The following is a 17754-nucleotide window of genomic DNA, read 5'->3' as shown; positions in this document are numbered from 1 at the left end:
CATGTTGTGGCCATAAGGTGGGTATTCTATACTGCTTGATCCACCTCCACTTGCTTCACACTGCATTACTGGGTGAACCTATGAAGAACTAAGAAAACTATCAATTTTCTTATTTGAGAGTTCTACCTGATTAGAGAGCATGGTGACTGAATCGATGTTATAAATGTCGACTGTTTTCATTGGCTTTATCCTCATGACTTGCCACTGATAGTTATTCAGTGGCATCTCCTCTATAAATTCATAGGCATCTTCAGGTGTCTTATTATTGATGGTTCCGCCAGAAGCTGTGTCAACCATTTGTCGAGTCAAAGGATTCAGGCCATTATGAAAGGTTTGAACCTGTAGCCAGAGTGGTAACCCATGGTAAGGGCATCTTCTCAAGAGGTCCTTGTATCTCTCCCATGCATCGTAGAGTGTTTCTAAATCCATCTACACAAAAGAAGATATATTATTATGTAATTTAGCCGTTTTAGCCGGCGGAAAATATTTTAATAAAAACTCTTCGGTCATTTGTTCCCAAGTAGTGATTGACCCTCGTGGCAACAAGTTTAACCACTGTTTAGCTTTGTTTCTCAATGAAAAAGTGAATAACCGAAGGTGAATGGCATCATCAGAAACGCCATTAATTTTAAATGTATCACATAGTTCCAAAATGTTTGCAAAGTGAATGTTGGGATCCTCGTCCTGCAAACCATCAAACTGAACAAACTGTTGTATCATTTCAATTGTGTTGTTCAAAAGTATTTGCGGCTACAGCAGGTCTAACTATGCTCGATTCAGTTCCTATTAAAGAAGGTTTAGCATAATCATACATAGTGCACGATACAGGATTCTAATTAACAGCAATCGTAAGAGGTAGTAGATTTCTTGGTTTTCAACCATCTCATTGGTTGTGGTTGAAGTATCATCCTCTTGCTTTTCCTCTTTGTATCGTAAGCTTCACCTTATTTCTCTTCGGCTTCTGCAAACTATGCGATCGATCTCACTGTCAAAAAGTAGTGGTCCTGACAGGTTTCTTCTGGTCATAAACTAGAAAAACATGTACGAAGAAAATAAATGAAGAATTTACAAAAGAAAAGAAAATTTTAAATTGCAATAAGAGTAAAATGGCTAAAGTAATAAAAATCGAGTTTTCCTAATATCCTAGTTCCCCGGCAACGGCACCAAAAACTTGATTGCGTGATATTCGTAACAGGTTTTAAAAATTTATAAATGAATCATTTTTGAGACTAACTTATTATCACGATTAAGGCGAGTGTACCTATCAAACAGTAGTATAGTTCAGCAAGACCAGATTGTCAAACCTAAAGGAACTACGAGTACTAGTATTTACTTCCTTTTTATTATCTAGCCTAAAAATTAAGGGGTTTGGTTATCTAAACTAATTACTAAACTAAGAATGCACAGAGAGAAAAATTGGGAAATACTTTTGGGAAAATTCGATTGATTAAGACAATACCTAAGGAAAAATCCACTTAGACTTCACTTGCTATGTGACTCTGAATCAGACGATTTATTCATTTGACTTGATCCGTAAAAATCCCTAAGTTATATTATTATCTATCTTGAGACTAATAACGTCTAACCCTAGGTTGAATAATTGAAATCTCTTTCTAATTAACACCCTAGAATTGCATTAACTTGATATATGGATTCCCTTATTAGGTTTCACCCTAATCCAGCAAAATCTTATCACCTTATCTCTAGGCGTGAAATCAACTCCGCTTAATTATGACAAATTTACTCTTAGATAGGGTCTATTCCTCCTCTACATAAGAGCTTAACTTGAATCAATATCCTGGAATATCAAAACAAGAATTAAGAATACATAATTAAGAACAAGTCAAATATTTATCATACAATTCAGATAATAATAACAAGATCCATCTTAGGTTTCATTTCCCTTAGGTATTTAGGGGGTTTAGTTCATACTTATGAAAGAAAACATCTCAAAAGCATAAATATAACAAAACATAAGAAAACACAAAACTCCTCAAGGAACTTGAAGGGAGATCTTCAGTCTTAATGATGAATCCAGCTTCTGAGATGGATCAATCGGCTTCCCTTGAGTAATTCCTTGCTTCCTACTCTGCGTCCCCCTCTAAGTGCCTCTTGAGGTGTTTAAATAGGCTTTGGAATGCCTAAGAGCCCTCAAAATTGGCCTTTTCTGAATTGGACTAAACTTGGGCTCGGTTGGGACATGCTCGTGTGCGATTACTTAAGGAAGTGGTCAAGGCTATTAAATGGGCACGGGCATGTGATCCACCCGTGTAAGTCATGCTTCAATCCTGCCAAAGGGACACGGTCGTGGGACACGCCCGTGTGAGAAAGTCCAGGCCATGTTGATTTCCCGAGTGGGTCTATTTTCTTTGTTTTCGGCCCATTTCTCGCTCTTTTTACTCTCCTATGCTCACCTAAGTATAAAACATGAAATTAAAGGATTAGAGCATAAAATTCACCAATTATAAGGAGAAACCATCCATAAATGCACTAAGCATGGGATAAAAATATGTATAAATTATGGTTTATCAAAGTACAATAAGACCATTCACTCTAATAAGATTGTAGTCCCATGTGAGCTAGGCATAAGCTAAATCGGATGAAGTAAAAACATTACCTTCGCTAGTGACATCAAATATTCTCTTCGACAAGTTTTGATTCCTTGTTTTGACACAGTCCATGGACAACCCTGAACTGTCAGTTCCTTGAGAATTTCTTGCAAATTTTCAGGCTTGATATTGCTCATCAATGTGGAATATTCGTCATTTTAAAAATATAATAATTCAAAGAACTCATTAATAGCATTTGAATTTATCGGTACCTTGATCTATGAACTGGGACTTCTGCCATCTCGCTTGAAGTTAAATTTGCATAGAACTCATGAACTTGCTCCTCATCCACACTAGGTCTCTTTTCACAAAACAATTCGCAATTGAGGGTTTCAGCAACTTGACGAATACTTGCCATAAAGTCTCTATAGTTGCTTTCCTTTAATGTAAAGCCTTTTTCTGGATGCATCTGTTGATTTTTGAAGATACTTTAATATCTCACTTTGGCTTTTTCATAGTGGAACTTGTTTTGTTGGTCATCAATTTGAGCAGAAGCACAAGTTCTCTTGCGAGGCATAATTAACCTGATCATAAGATGGGAAAAATTATTTTCACAAAAATTTAATTTATAAGAATTAATAATTCAACAAACTGAGAAATTAAATAACTGAATAAAATTAAAAGTTTGAGAGAAAAATTGCTCTCACCATCTTTTTTTTGTAAAAATATAAGAACTCTAGAAAATAATAAAAAAAATGAAGGAAAAAATGGGAATTTATAAGGAGGGTTGGAGGGTTTGTGGCTTAAGATGGATGAAAGGGTGGTGTCGTTCGGGTGTTCAAGGCAGCAGTGTGCAGCAGGGAATGGAAGCAGGCAGTAACGTGCGCAGGCTAGGCTAGAGCAGTACGAGTGGCACGCGGCTCCTCAAAGAGCAGACTTGTCGTGGGTGAGCGCGGGAGCTAGCCTTAGGTGCAGGATGAAGGTCAGCACGAGGCAATGAACAGGACCAAGCGTGCAAGGCAGCACGCGATGAGCAAGTGTGCGCCTAGAAGCATCTGCTGGAGCGTGGACATGCATCGTGTAATGAGGCTGGGTATGCTGGCCGACTGCTGGGTGCTGCTGTGGCTAGGGGCTTCAGCATTTGGGTGTTTTAGTGCTTTGGGTTTTGAGTGATAGATGAATGGGAAGATAGGTGGAATTTATAGAGGGAGAAATAGGAATTAGAGTAGAATTCTTAAAACAATTTAATTAATAAAAATTCTAAGTTCTAATCCTATGCAAAGATAACAACAATTAATAATTAGATATATGCATATTAAATTATTAATTGCTATTTAATTTATTTAAACAAAGATAAGTTATGAAAAATTAATCCTAATTCTATGCTAATTGATATAGATTAATATATAAATTATAATAGATATAATTATATATTAAAGATTATCTTCTTATTATCATTAAAAACTTATCAAAAATCCTAAAATTGATAATAATTAATATATATTATGATGGATATAATTATTTATTAATAATTATCATTTTTTTAAACTATAAACATATATTCTAGAAGCCTTTTGAAAATTTACAAAAAGAGGCATCTAGTTTTTATTATTTACGAAAATAGCAAACAAATTTTAAAAATGATTCAATTAAGTCTTAGAGTTAATGAAAATTTGAAATTGAGTTGCAATTTAAGACTTGGATCAAAATTGACCCTTTTATTTGAAAAATCAAAAATTGAAATTTCCATTTAGAGAATAACTTTCAAGAAAATTATGTTAAAATCAATTCCGAGGAAAGATTGGAGGGGTCACAAGCGGTCCCGCTTAAGTTCCAATCTCCTAGACAGAATTTATTTAAACATACTAATCCCAAAAATATATCCTAATCATTTATTAAAAAGGAAAATAATAAAATTTTAAACATCTGATAAAGTGAACGAAATTTCATTCTGTTCAATCTTTTCTCCCCAATAGTGTTTCAGGCATTGAGTGTTAATTTGAAAATTACCTCCCTTACCTTGGAGCTCGACAACTCCGTATGGATAGATGCGATGAATCATACATGGACCGGACCAACGTGATTTTAGCTTACCTGGAAAGAACTTTAGTCTAGAATTAAATAACAAAACTCGCAGACCTGCTTCAAATTTTTGAACTCGAATGTTCTTGTCATGCCATTTCTTAAGTCTCTTCTTGAGTAATTTGCCATTTTCGTAGGAGAATAGCCAGAGTTCCTCTAGCTCATTGAGTTGGAGCATCTGTTTCTCTTTAGAAAGCTTAGGATCAAGTTGAGTTGTCGAAGAGCCCAGTAAGCCTTGTGCTCTAACTCTAAGGGTAGATGACATGCTTTCCCAAAGACTAACCTATAGGGTGACATCCCTAAAGGTGTCTTGTATGCTATTTTGTAAGCCTATAAAGCATCATCCAGCCTTTTAGACCAATCTCATCGGTTGGGCAAACTACCTTCTCAAGTATGCCTTTGATTTCCTTATTTTCCAGTTCAGCTTGCCCCTTCGTTTGCGGATGGTAAGTTGTTGCAACCTTGTGTTTCACTCCGTGCTTGTCTAATAACCATCTTAACCACTTGTTCACGAAGTGGGTCCCTTCATCACTAATGATGGCTCTTGGGGTTCCAAACCTTGTGAACATGTGTTTCTATAAGAACTTAATTACAACCCTAGCATCGTTTGTCGGATAAGCTTCAGCCTCGACCCACTTGGACACATAGCCTACTTCTACCAATATATACTTGTGACCAAAAGACGGAGGGAAAGGACCAAGAAAGTCAATACCCCAAACATCAAACAATTCTACCTCAATGATGTTTGTTCGAGTCATCTCATTTCTATTGGTGACATTTCCGACCCTTTGACATTGGTCACAGCTCTTTACGTACGGATATGCATCCTTGAATAGTGTTGGCCAAAAGAATCCGGCTTGCAATACTTTGGCCACCGTACGAGTACCCCCGAAGTGTCCCCCACTGGGAGCTGAGTGACAATGGTATAAAATCCTTTTTACTTCATCTTCTGCCACACATCTCCTGATCATCTAATCTACACACCTTTTAAACAAATATAGCTCTTCCCAAAAATAGTAGTTCACATCATGAAGAAGCTTTCTCCTTTGTTGATAAGTCTTATCACTTGGCATCAAACCACAAACTAAATAGTTAGAAATATCAACAAACCAATGGGTACTATGAACATGACTTACCTTCAGATGTGTTCATCTGGAAATGTTTCCTGAATTGGTATGATAGGAGAATTCCCTTCTTGCGGCTCCAATCTGGACAAGTAATCTGCTACTTGGTTTTCTACTCCCTTCTGATCTTGAATTTCTAGATCAAACTCTTGAAGTAGAAGCACCCATCAATCAGTCTCAGCTTAGCATCTTTCTTGGCAAGTAAGTACTTAATTGCCGAGTGGTCCGTATAAACAGTTACTTTGGTACCTACAAGATAAGATCGAACCTTGTCAAAAGCAAATACAATAGCAAGTAACTCTTTTCTATTACCGTATAGTTCAGTTGAGCTCCTGTAAGAGTCCGACTTGTATAGTAGATGGGATGAAAAACTTTGTTCCTTCACTGGCCCATGAAAGCTCCTATCGCAAAGTCGCTTTCATCACACATTAATTCAAATGGCAAACCCCAGTCTGGTGTGACAATTATGGGTGCCTAACTAATCGAATCTTTAAATCCTTGAAAGCTTTTAAGCATTCATCATCGAACTTGAACATCGTGTCCTTCTCCAATAGTTTGCATAAGGGTTTAGCAATTTTGGAGAAGTCCTTAATAAACCTTTGATAGAAACCAGCGTGGCCCAAAAAGCTCCTAGCACCCTTTAGAGATGTTGGAGGTGGGAGTTTCTCAATGACATCTACCTTTGCTTTATCTACCTTGATCCCATGTCTCGTTATCCGATGCCCTAGAACAATTCCTTCTCGCACCATGAAATGGCACTTTTCCCGATTAAGTATTAGGTTCGTTTCTTCGCATCGTCTTAGTACCCTAGCTAAATTGGCTAAGCAATCATCGTAAGTATCTTCGAATACTGAAAAGTCATCCATAAAAACTTCCAAGTACTTCTCAACCATTTCAGTAAAAATAGACATCATACATCTTTGAAATGTAGCAGGTGCATTACATAAACCAAATGGCATGCGTCTAAATGCAAATGTACCTTACGGGTAGGTGAACATTGTCTTGTGTTGATCTTTTGGTGCTATTGTAATCTGATTATACCCCGAGTATCCATCGAGAAAATAGTAATAGTCTCACCCTGCGAGTCTATCCAACATATGATCCAAGAACAGCAAAGGAAAGTGATCTTTCCTAGTTGCCTTGGTCAGCCTCCGATAATCAATGCAAATCCTCCATCCTGTAACTATTCTAGTTGGTATGAACTCGTTATTCTTGTTTTCTACGACTGTGATACCTCCCTTCTTTGGCACGCACTGAACATGACTTACCCATGAACTGTTTGAGATTGGATAAATGATACCCGAATCTAACCACTTTATAATTTCCTTTTTCACCACGTCCTTCATGATAGGGTTCAGTCTTCGTTGTCCATCAATCGTCTCTTTTTCACCATCTTCTAAGATAATCTTGTGCATGCATACAAATAGACTAATACCACGGATATCGACTATGGTCCATCCGATAACCTTCTTGAATTATTTCAACACCGAGATGAGTTTCTCTTCTTGTTCAGTAGTTAATTCTGCTGAAACAATCACAAGAAGAGTAGAAGCGTTACCTAAATAAACATATTTCAAATGTGAGGGAAGTACCTTTAGTTCTCATTTAGGTGGCTCCTCGATTGATGCTTTTGGTTGGGCATAATCCCTCTTCTCTAACTCTAAAGATTCAAAGCAGGTTTACGGATTAAATCCCCTTTGATTAGCTTCTAGCAAAGCTAAGTATTCATCCTCCTTTGGAGGATCTGATATCAAAATTTATTCCAATAGATCCTCAACATAGTTGAGCTCCTTTTCCACTATTAAATCCTCTAAATCAGATACCGCAGAACAATCATCAATTGTGTCAAGAAATCGCATAGACTTAAAAACATTAAAAACATTAAACATTAAATGTCTTAGACAAGTAGAGAATGGGGAGACATCAGATTTTGGGATAAATAGTGCATGAGTGTTGTGTTTCCGTGGGAGAATGTGTATACCTAAGGACAGTGATCTAAGACAGTCTATTTTGCGAGAAGCACATAGCAGCCTCTATGCTATGCATCTAGGCAGAAAACAAGATGTATCGGAACTTGCGGGAGCTTTACTGGTGGCCTAGACTTAAGAGCGAGGTTATGGAGTTTCTAAGTAAGTGTTTGGTCTGTCAAAAGGTGAAGGCGGAACATCAGCTGCCTTCGGGATTGCTTCAGCCAGTGAAGATTCCACTCTGGAAGTGTGAGAGGATCACTATGGACTTTGTTAGTGGGCTACCCTTAACGCCTATTAAGAACGACTCGATATGGGTCATAGTGGATCGGTTAACCAAGTCTGCCCCTTTTGTACCGGTTCGTACCGACTACTCGTTGTAAAAGCTGGCTAGGCTGTATGTGGCAGAGATTATAAGATTGCGTAGAGTGTCGGTATCCATAATATCTGATAGGGACCCACGTTTCACTTTGCAATTTTGAAAGAAGCTGCATGAGGTGTTGGGTACTAAGTTGAGCTTCAGTATGTCTTTCCACCCTCAAACTGATGGACAGTCAGAAAGGGTGATCTTAGTATTGGAAGATATGTTAAGGGGATGCGTGATTGAGTTCTAAGGTAGCTGGGAGGAATATTTACCGTTAGCCGAATTCGGGTACAATAATAGCTATCAAGCAAGCATTGGGATGGCCCCATACGAAGCACTGTATAGGCGAAGGTGTCGAACTCCAACATGTTGGACGGAGTTGGGCGAACGTTGGGTTTTGGCCCTGAGTTAGTAGTCGATACTAAGGATAAGGTGAAATTGATCCGAGATCGGTTGAAGGAGGCCTCGGATAGGCAAAAGTTGTATGCTGACCTTAAGCGTCGAGAAATAGAGTTTGCAGTGGGGGACTTAGTTTTCCTTAAGGTCTCTCCTTGGAAGAAGGTATTAAGGTTTGGACGGAAGGGGAAGCTAAGCCCAAGGTTCATTGGGCCATATCGGGTTGTAAGGCGAATTAGGCCAGTCGCTTACCAGCTGGAGTTATCTCCTGAACTAAGCCAGATCCACGACGTGTTTCATGTTTCCATGCTAAGGTGGTATCGCTCGGATCCTTCACATTTCGTGGCAGTTGAAGAAATCGAGGTCAGGCCAGACCTAACTTTCGAGGAAGAGCCCATACAAATAATTGGTCGAGATGTCAAAGAGCTGAGAAGGAAGTCTGTTCCATTAGTCAAAGTGCTTTGGCAGAATCACAAGGCTGAGGAAGCTACTTGGTAACCTGAGGAAGTGATGCGATGTCAATATCCTCAACTGTTTAAATCAAGTAAAATTTTGAGGACAAAATTTCTTTTAGGGGTAGAGTTTTAACACCCCAAAAATCCTGAAATCCAAAATTCCCGAAATCTTGAATTTTCTTTTTTTTTGTGTACTTAGCAATTCTGGTTAATTGTTAATTACACAAGGGTAGGTCTTGGTCAAGGTTTGAGTTCGAATTAAGGGGTAGAAGAAATTATAATTTAATTATTAAAAGAATTAGGGTTGGCAAGTAGTTGGGCTTTTAAACAAAGATAGGGGAAAATAGTATCAAAAAGCCTTGTGGAGGAGAGGCTAAGTGACGCCACTTGGAATGTAGGGAGATGGCATTAATATCTAGCAATGAGGTCCAAGGTTCGAATCCTAGCTTAGTGTTTTTAGAAGTTCAATTTTGGCCTTCTAGAAGGTTAGAAGTGGCGTGGAAATGGACTCCAAGGGATGTGTCCAGGAGAGAAATCTGAGGAAAAGATCAAGGGGTTATCAGGGAGAAAAACAATAAGATAAGACGTGAGGAGCAAGTGGAGCCGAAATAGGAACTTGGGCTTGAGGATTTCGGCTATAAGGGGTATAAATAGGTGCCGAAATCTTTTTCTCACCTTGTTTCTAGAAACTCTCTTCCCTAAAAGCTGAAAACCCTTGTTCTCCTTTTTATTTTCCTTGTGCCGATTTCTTTGTTTCACTTGGTACCGAATAAGCAATGGTTGCCATTCAAATCTCTAGATCCGAATACTATTTGACCGAATCTAGTGTAAGTGTTACTCTTCCACTCGGTTTTCTTTGCTAAGTATCGAATATTGTCCCTCACTCTTTCTAATCAACTATGGTAGGGAATTAGTATCGGATCTCAGATCTTATCTCATTACTGAATTGCTCCTTAGGTGTTGCGGTATTGGTAAGTACTCCTCTCCCATTAGCTAAGGTGGCCGAATGTTAATAGTTCAGGTAAGGGGACTTGTGTTGGATGTGAGTCATCTATTTCTCTGGTTTTAATGAGTAAGATTAATGCAGATCTAGCGAGTACGTGATCAAGGAAAGCTATTAAGGATTGGTGTTCAAGGTAAGGTTTAGGTGAGTTTTCAATTTTTGGGTAGAATATGGATTAAACATACGATTAATGGAAGGGTGATATCATTGTAGGTTGCTGACTAAGGGAATCACAGCACGTTTGCTTACCAAGTGTGTACATACACTGCACACACACTATGAATCGGCAAAAGCTGAAATGCCAAAATGCCGAAAAGCCGAAAGTTTGGCTACGGTAGTCTTGTGAGTGCACGAACACTCGTAAGGGGGAGGCCAATAGGTTGCCTGAGACCCATGGGCGATTCCGTGGACTTAGGTTGTGATTTGGCCATACGGGCCAAAATGGGCTAAATGGGCCCGATGGGCTGTTGGGCCCATAATAGGCAAAAAACTGAATATTGATGCTATGTGATAGGAATTTTTATGTGAGCATGAATATGAATGTGACTGGGCCTAACGGGCCATATAAATGTGATTTGGGCCTAATGGGCCATATACAGGTGATTTGGGCCTAATGGGCTATATGAATATGATTGGGTTTAATGGGCCAGATACAAGTATGTGAATTTTTTTGGGCATTGTAAGGGGTTTTGGGCCTAGTATATGATAACTACATAAGTTTTAATTAATATATTGCGACCGTGGACAAGTCAAAAGGTTAAGGTGTGGCAACGGGTATATGCATGTCTAGGACTAGATCTAGAGAGAGCTTGGTACTTAAGCGGTCTTAATGACCCACCTCCTCTTCTCTGGAATCCTACCTGGTGCATAGTATTTGTTCATCTTAGCTTGCAGGACTTGTTAACGGGTCAAAGTAAGTGAAAACCATAATTAAGGGAAAATTACTGAAATACCCTTAAGGGTAAAAATGACCAAAATACCCCTAAGTGTTGAATGTAAGTTTTATGGATGTGACATGCATATATATGATGTTCTGCTTAGGTTGCATATGGGGTGGGAACTGTGGAACGGAGGAAGTATATGAGGATCACATAGTTGCCTAACAATCGTGGATCCACTGACGGCTTTTGAAGCCCAAAATGTAAATGAAGGTAGTTCTACAACCGGGCTACCATTAGTGTGTGGGCTGGGTGGGTCAATATTTATATCCCCACATGGTGTGACAGCGGAGGAGCTGGTGTGTAGCAGATGGATAATTTGGATGGGATTGCATTGCATGTTTGATGATTTCTCTTTGAATGTTTGTTTTTCATCGAGGGTTGTACACACTGAGTTTGTGAAAACTCACCCCCTCTTTTAATTTATTTTCAGGTGATGCTTAGTAGAAGGTTCGATGTTTGGAGGGACTCTGGGTGGCTGGCTAGCAAGATAATTCGGACTTGGTTTTTTTTAGCATTTAAGTTTTTATTTCTTTTTAAGTGTGTTCAGATCAGATTGTAATAAGGTTTTCATTATGTTATTATTACTTGAATTATTATTATTTTCATTGTAATTACGAGAAGTTGAACATGGATTTCTTAAATTATAATATGTTTTCTACGTTTCCACAACTAAGTTTTTTTAAAAAAAAATCAAATGTTTTAAACAAGGCTTTCGTAACTGGAAGGTTTTTTTTAAAAATTAATTGGGGTTTATTTTATTTTAAGAAGGGTTTCTAATGAAAACACGGTTTTCACTAAAACACTTCAATGTGACATGCCAAATTCGGCCATAGCGTTTGGGCTGGGTTTGGGGTGTTACAGTCAGTTGTAGCCGAGGTACAACAAAAGATTCAAGAGTCAAATATGAACACGTGCACTGGAAAGAATATATGCTATTCGTGGAAGAGAGGATGCTTCTGCACCAAACGTCATTGCTGGTACTTTTTCTCTTCTTGATACTGATATTACTGCTGTGATTGATCCTAGTTCAACACATTCATACATATGCAGGAATTTAGTGTCTGTTAAAAAATTACCTATTGAGTACACTGAATTCATGGTTAAAGTTTCAAACCCCATAAGCTAGTTTGTGATGATAGATAAAATTTGTAAAAAAATTCCGTTAATGGTACGGGGTTATTGTTTCTTGGCTAATTTGATGTTTTTGTCATTTGATGAATTTTATGTAATTCTGTGTACGGACTGGCTAACACAGCATGATGCAGTGGTAAATTGTAAACAGAAATATATTGTATTAAAACGTCAGAATGGTGAATTGCTCCATGTTGGATCTAATAAACTAGATGGGTTGTCAAATATGATCTCAGCTATATCAGCACAGAAATATATCAGAAAAGGGTATGATGGCTATTTTGCATATGTGTTGGACACTAAAGTATCTGAATCGAAGATTAAATCATTATCGGTTGTTTGTGAATTTCCTGATGTGTTTCCAAAGGAATTACCCTGATTACCGCTGGCCAGAGATGTAGAATTTTCCATAGATCTTGTTCTTGGAACGACACTTATATCTATATCACCTTACAGAACGGCTACTACTAAATTAAAGGAGTTGAAAGCATAGTTGCAAGAATTAACTGACACAGGTTTTGCTCGACCCAAGTCTTCACCTTAGGGTGCGCCAGTTCTATTTGTTAAAAAAAAGATGAGTCATTGAGATTATGCATTGATTACCGGTAGCTTAACAAAGTCACAATTAAGAATAAGTATCCATTGCCTCGTATTGATGACTTGTTTGGTCAGTTGAAATGTGCTACTCTGTTTTCAAATATTGATATTTGTTCTGGTTACTATTAGCTACAGGTGAAAGATTCAAATGTACCAAAGACAACCTTTAGAACCAGGTACGGGCACTATGAATTTCTTGTGATGCCGTTCGGCTTGACTAATGCAACTACGGTATTCATGGATTTAATGCATAGAATTTTCAGACCGTATTTGGATATGTTTGTGGTGGTATTCATTGATGATATTCTGGTATATTCTCATAATGAAAATGAAGATGTTCATTTGAGAATTGTGCTGCAAAATTTGCATGAGAAACAACTGTATGCCAAATTCAATAAATGTGAATTTTGACTTCGGGAAGTCAGTTTCCTTGGACATATAGTATCTACAGAAGGTATCAGGGTGGATCTGAATAAAATTTCAGCTATTGTTAATTGGAAACCACTGAAAAATGTGTCTAAAGTTAGAAGTTTTCTAGGATTAGCTGGATATTATCGAAGGTTTGTAAAAGGGTTTCTCTATGATAACTTCTCTGATGACACGATTGTTGCAGAAAGATGTGAAATTTGAATGGACTGATAAATGCCAGCAGAGTTTTGACAGGTTGAAAGCCTTGTTAACTAAATCACTTGACTAAAGCACCCGTACTAGTTCAACCTGAATCGGGTAAGGAATTTGTAATTTACAGCAATGCATCATTAAATGGTTTAGGCTGTGTCTTGATGCAAGAAGGTGAAGTTATAGCCTATGCTTCTAGACAACTAAAGTCGCATGAAAAGAACTACCCGATACATGATTTAGAATTGGCAGCCATTGTTTTTGCACTTAAAATTTGGCGACAATATCTGTTTGGTGAAAAATGTCACATATTCACTGATCATAAAAGTTTGAAGTATTGATGTCACAAAAAGACTTGAATCTTAGACAACGCAGATGACTTGAATTATTGAAAGATTATGATCTGGTTATTGATTATCATCCAGGAAAAGCCAATGTGGTTGTAGATGCTTTAAGCAGAAAATCATTGTTTTCCTTATTAGTAATGAATACCCGGTTATCATTGTCAGATGATTGTTCAATCGTAGTTGAGTTAAAAGCTAAATCGACATTCCTACAGTAGATCTATGAAGCTCAGAAAAGTGATAGTGAGTTACAAGCTAAACGGGTTCAACGTGAGTTGAATTTCGATTCAAAATTTCAGATTGGGTCTGATGGTTGTTTGTTATTCAAAGGTAGAATATGTGTACAGAAGAATTTAAAACTTATACAGAAAAATTTAAATGAAGCTCATAATGGTATTATGTCTGTGCATCCGGGGAGTAATAAAATGTATAATGATTTTAAAAAGATGTACTGGTGGCTAGGAATGAAACGTGACATTTCTGAATTTGTGTCTAAGTGTTTGATATGTCAACAAGTTAAAGCTAAACAACAGGTACCTTCGGGATTATTACATCCAGTTATGATTGGAACGACGGAAATATGTGAAAGTGTACACAATCATAACACGTAATAAAGTGATAAGTAAATGTCTTGTTATCGTACCCACAAGGACTGTAAAAAGAATTATTTATGAAATTAATTGTAAAACACTTTGGTGAGGAAAAAATAATTCGGTTTTAAAAGATGGTCAAAAACTATTTAAAAACTAAGTAAATAATTAAAATAAAACAAAGGAGTTCTAATGCACGATTTCAAATAAGATTTAATCAATGTAACATACTTGTGTTGGATTAGTTATATTTCTTGAACTCAGAATTATTATACTCATGTTTACACTGTTATGAATAAATTCACAGCAACCCGATAATTTGCTAACTTATGAACAAACTTACATAAAAAAATCCATTCATCTCTTGACATATCCCTATGTCAATTCAACCGACTAAACAAATTCTAGTAGGCAAACATGTTATTGCACATACATACTCATTAAAATAAACTAATCTCTTGCATATCCCTATGTCAATTCAAACGATTAATTAAATCTAATAAGCATATAAAAGACTATGTTAAGTAACAAGGCATCCCCACCTTGAAACAGTTTAATTAGAAAAATCTTGTAATTTATGCAAGGCAATAATATCGCCAGATACATTGCTAATTTAACCTTCAGCTACCTTAGAAGAATAAACATGCATTGATTAAGTACTGTGTCAATTAATTACAATTGCAATTCGTTTAAATAATTAATTCATTAGCTACCTCATAGTCGTAACGCAAGAATAACTTAGGCATGATTTTACTTAATCAAGAATCTTACCGAGGCCTATAACAACATAAACACGATTTTAACAATTCAAGCAAGCATAATATAATCAACCCAACACAACTTAAGTTTAAGCTAAATTGATTAAAATAACCATTTCAATAGCATAAATATTTATAAACATGTTCGTCAAAACAACAACAAAAATTAAAGAGATAGGGAGCAAGAAGCAAATTTGGTGTTTCTCCGTGGCTTGACTAGTTGCTCCGTTCTTCGTTCTTCGTTGCCTTCGGCTATCAAGGTGGCTTATGAGCATTTAATTGCTACTCCAAAATGGCTGATGAGAGCCTCTTTCCCAAGAGAAGAAACTAGCATTTGAACAATAAGGGAAATAGGATGGAAAAATGAGAGAAAAGTGAAAGAGGGAATGAAAAAATGATGTGGAATGAGGGATGGCTTGAATTATCAGAAAGGGGTGGCTTTTATAGCTGAGTATGGCAGCTAAAAATAGAAAAAAGAATCAGCCTAAGAGATCTCCCTTGGTCGGCCACACACATGGAAAAGTTGAGAGTTTTAACTTTACTATTTTAGGCTTGGGGTAATTTCATAAAGCCACAATTAAAGGAGGGGTTTAAATGCATTTTGAATGTTCTTCAAGGGCCTTTTTGCAAGCATATTTAATCAGATGAAATTCTTATTTGGGTTAGTCTATGGACGGTTCTAGGCTGCCCATTTAGTGGCTGGTTCGGTTCACTTAATATGGTTCTACCGGTGCGGTTCAACTGGACCCTTTGTCCATAATTCATTAAAAATAATTTATTGAACCCAAATCAAATGGGGAATAAATTAAAATTAATTAAATTATGAATTAATACACATTTCTGGACCGTCTTAGGTTGGAAATTAATGTGCCTCAAAACTTCAAATTGCTTCTCAGTTTTGTGCTTTCAGCAGTGTCAGCTGAGCTAATTTTCGCCCTTTGCGCGAATCTGTCGAAAATAGTCAAAATTAATCAAAAGTAAGTATAAAATTAACTAAATTCACCATGTTTATATTTTTAACACGTTTTAATTATTTTAAAATATTTAATTATTTTTTGACAAGAATTTACCCGGATTTGCATGAATTTAAGTAAAGTTAGGTATGAAAAAGTATATAAATTTTTCTGTTTCCAATGATACAGGAATGGAAATAGGAAAGAGTTACCATGGATTTTGTATCAGGATTACCCCTATCTCAGAAAAAGAAAGATGTCATTTGGGTAATTGTCGACAGATTGATGTAGTCTACACACTTTATTCTGGTACGTATGGATTTTTCCTTAGACGATTGGCTGAGTTATATGTTTTTGAGATTGTTAAATTACATGAGGTACCAATCTCCATTATTACTGATAGAGATCCCTGGTTTACATCTCGATTTTGGAGCAAGTTGCAAGAAGCTCTAAGTACTCAATTGCATTTTAGTACCGCATTCTATCCTCAGACAGATGGTCAATCCGAAAGTGTAATATAGATTTTAGAAGATATGCTTCAGTGTTGTATACTAGAATTCGAAGGTAGCTAGGAAAAGTATCTGCCTTTAGTTGAATTTTCATACAATAATAGCTATCAATCAAGCATTTAAATGGCATCGTAAGAAGCTTTGTATGGTCATAAATGTAGAACTCTGTTATACTGGACTAAGCTCAGTGAGAGAAAGATACACGGAGTTGATTTAATCCGAGAAACTGAAGAAAAGATAAAAGTAATTTGAGATAGCTTGAAGGCAGCCTCTGATCGTCAAAAGTCTTATGCCGATCTTAAACGAAAAGCGATAGAATTTCAGGTTTGGCTGTAAAGGAAAACTGAGTCCACGGTCCATCTGACCATATGAGGTTATTGAAAAAATCGGACCTATTGCAAATCGATTGGCATTACCACCACAGCTTGACAAAATTCATAATGTTTTTCATGTGTTTATGTTGCGATGGTATTGATCAGATCCTTTACATGTTATTTCTTCGACAGAAGTTGAGATTCAGCTTGACATGACTTCCAGTGAGGAACAGACCAAAATTCTGGCACAGGAGACAAAAGAACTAAGAAATAAAAAGGTGGCATTAGTAAAAGTTCTTTGGCAACGACACGGGATAGAAGAAGCTACCTGGAAACCAGAGGAAACAATGAGAAAGCAATATCCAAAACATTTTACTGGTAAGATTACCGAGGACAGTAACACCCCTAACTTGTAACCCTCGCCGGAACAGGGTTTCGAAGCATTACCAAAACATTCAGAACATTTTCCACTAATCTACATAAATTACTATTCATTTACCAAAATCATCCATAACGTCCCTGGACTGGGCCCTCGAGCCCCAAAATGAGAATTAGAATCGAATTGGGACTTAATCGGGACCTCTAAGAGTTTTTCGCAAAATTACAAAATTTTTCCAAGGTGCAGGGCTCACACGCCTGTGTGGTCAAAGTGACACGCCCGTGTGACCCTAGGAGATGCCTATGTTGGGGGCCATGTTCTACCCCGTATAACTCATTGACTTGCACACACGACCATGCTACATGCTCGTGTACTAGGCCGTGTGATTAATTAATTTAATTCAAAATTTGGTGCAGGTTTCACACGGCCGTGTGCTAGGCCGTGTGTCTCTGCCCGTGTGCTAAATTCTGAGCATTCTGTTTCTCAAAATTAGGGGGTAGGGGACACACAGCCTATTACTAGGCCATGTATGACACACTGCCTAGACACACGCCCGTATGTTTTCTCGTGTGGACAAAATGAAACCATTTCTAGCTTCATTTCTCAACCAAAATTTCACCCAAGACCTACACTTGAAACACCCATCTAATACCAACCAATTCAAGCATTCACAATTGGGA

The 17754-nt window shown here is 37.3% G+C and overlaps 1 non-coding gene across 1 annotated transcript; it reads left to right on the top strand.

Annotated features, from left to right (window-relative positions):
* The first annotated feature begins 355 nt into the window (after positions 1-355).
* On the top strand, positions 356-461 carry LOC121212020 (small nucleolar RNA R71). The gene has a single exon (XR_005907232.1). It is a non-coding gene; the product is annotated as a small nucleolar RNA R71 (small nucleolar RNA).
* The last annotated feature ends 17293 nt before the right edge of the window (positions 462-17754 follow it).

Source organism: Gossypium hirsutum, chromosome A12, assembly GCF_007990345.1.
Source record: "Gossypium hirsutum isolate 1008001.06 chromosome A12, Gossypium_hirsutum_v2.1, whole genome shotgun sequence".
Lineage (NCBI taxonomy): Eukaryota > Viridiplantae > Streptophyta > Magnoliopsida > Malvales > Malvaceae > Gossypium > Gossypium hirsutum.
This window is presented reverse-complemented; position numbering and strand designations above follow the sequence as displayed.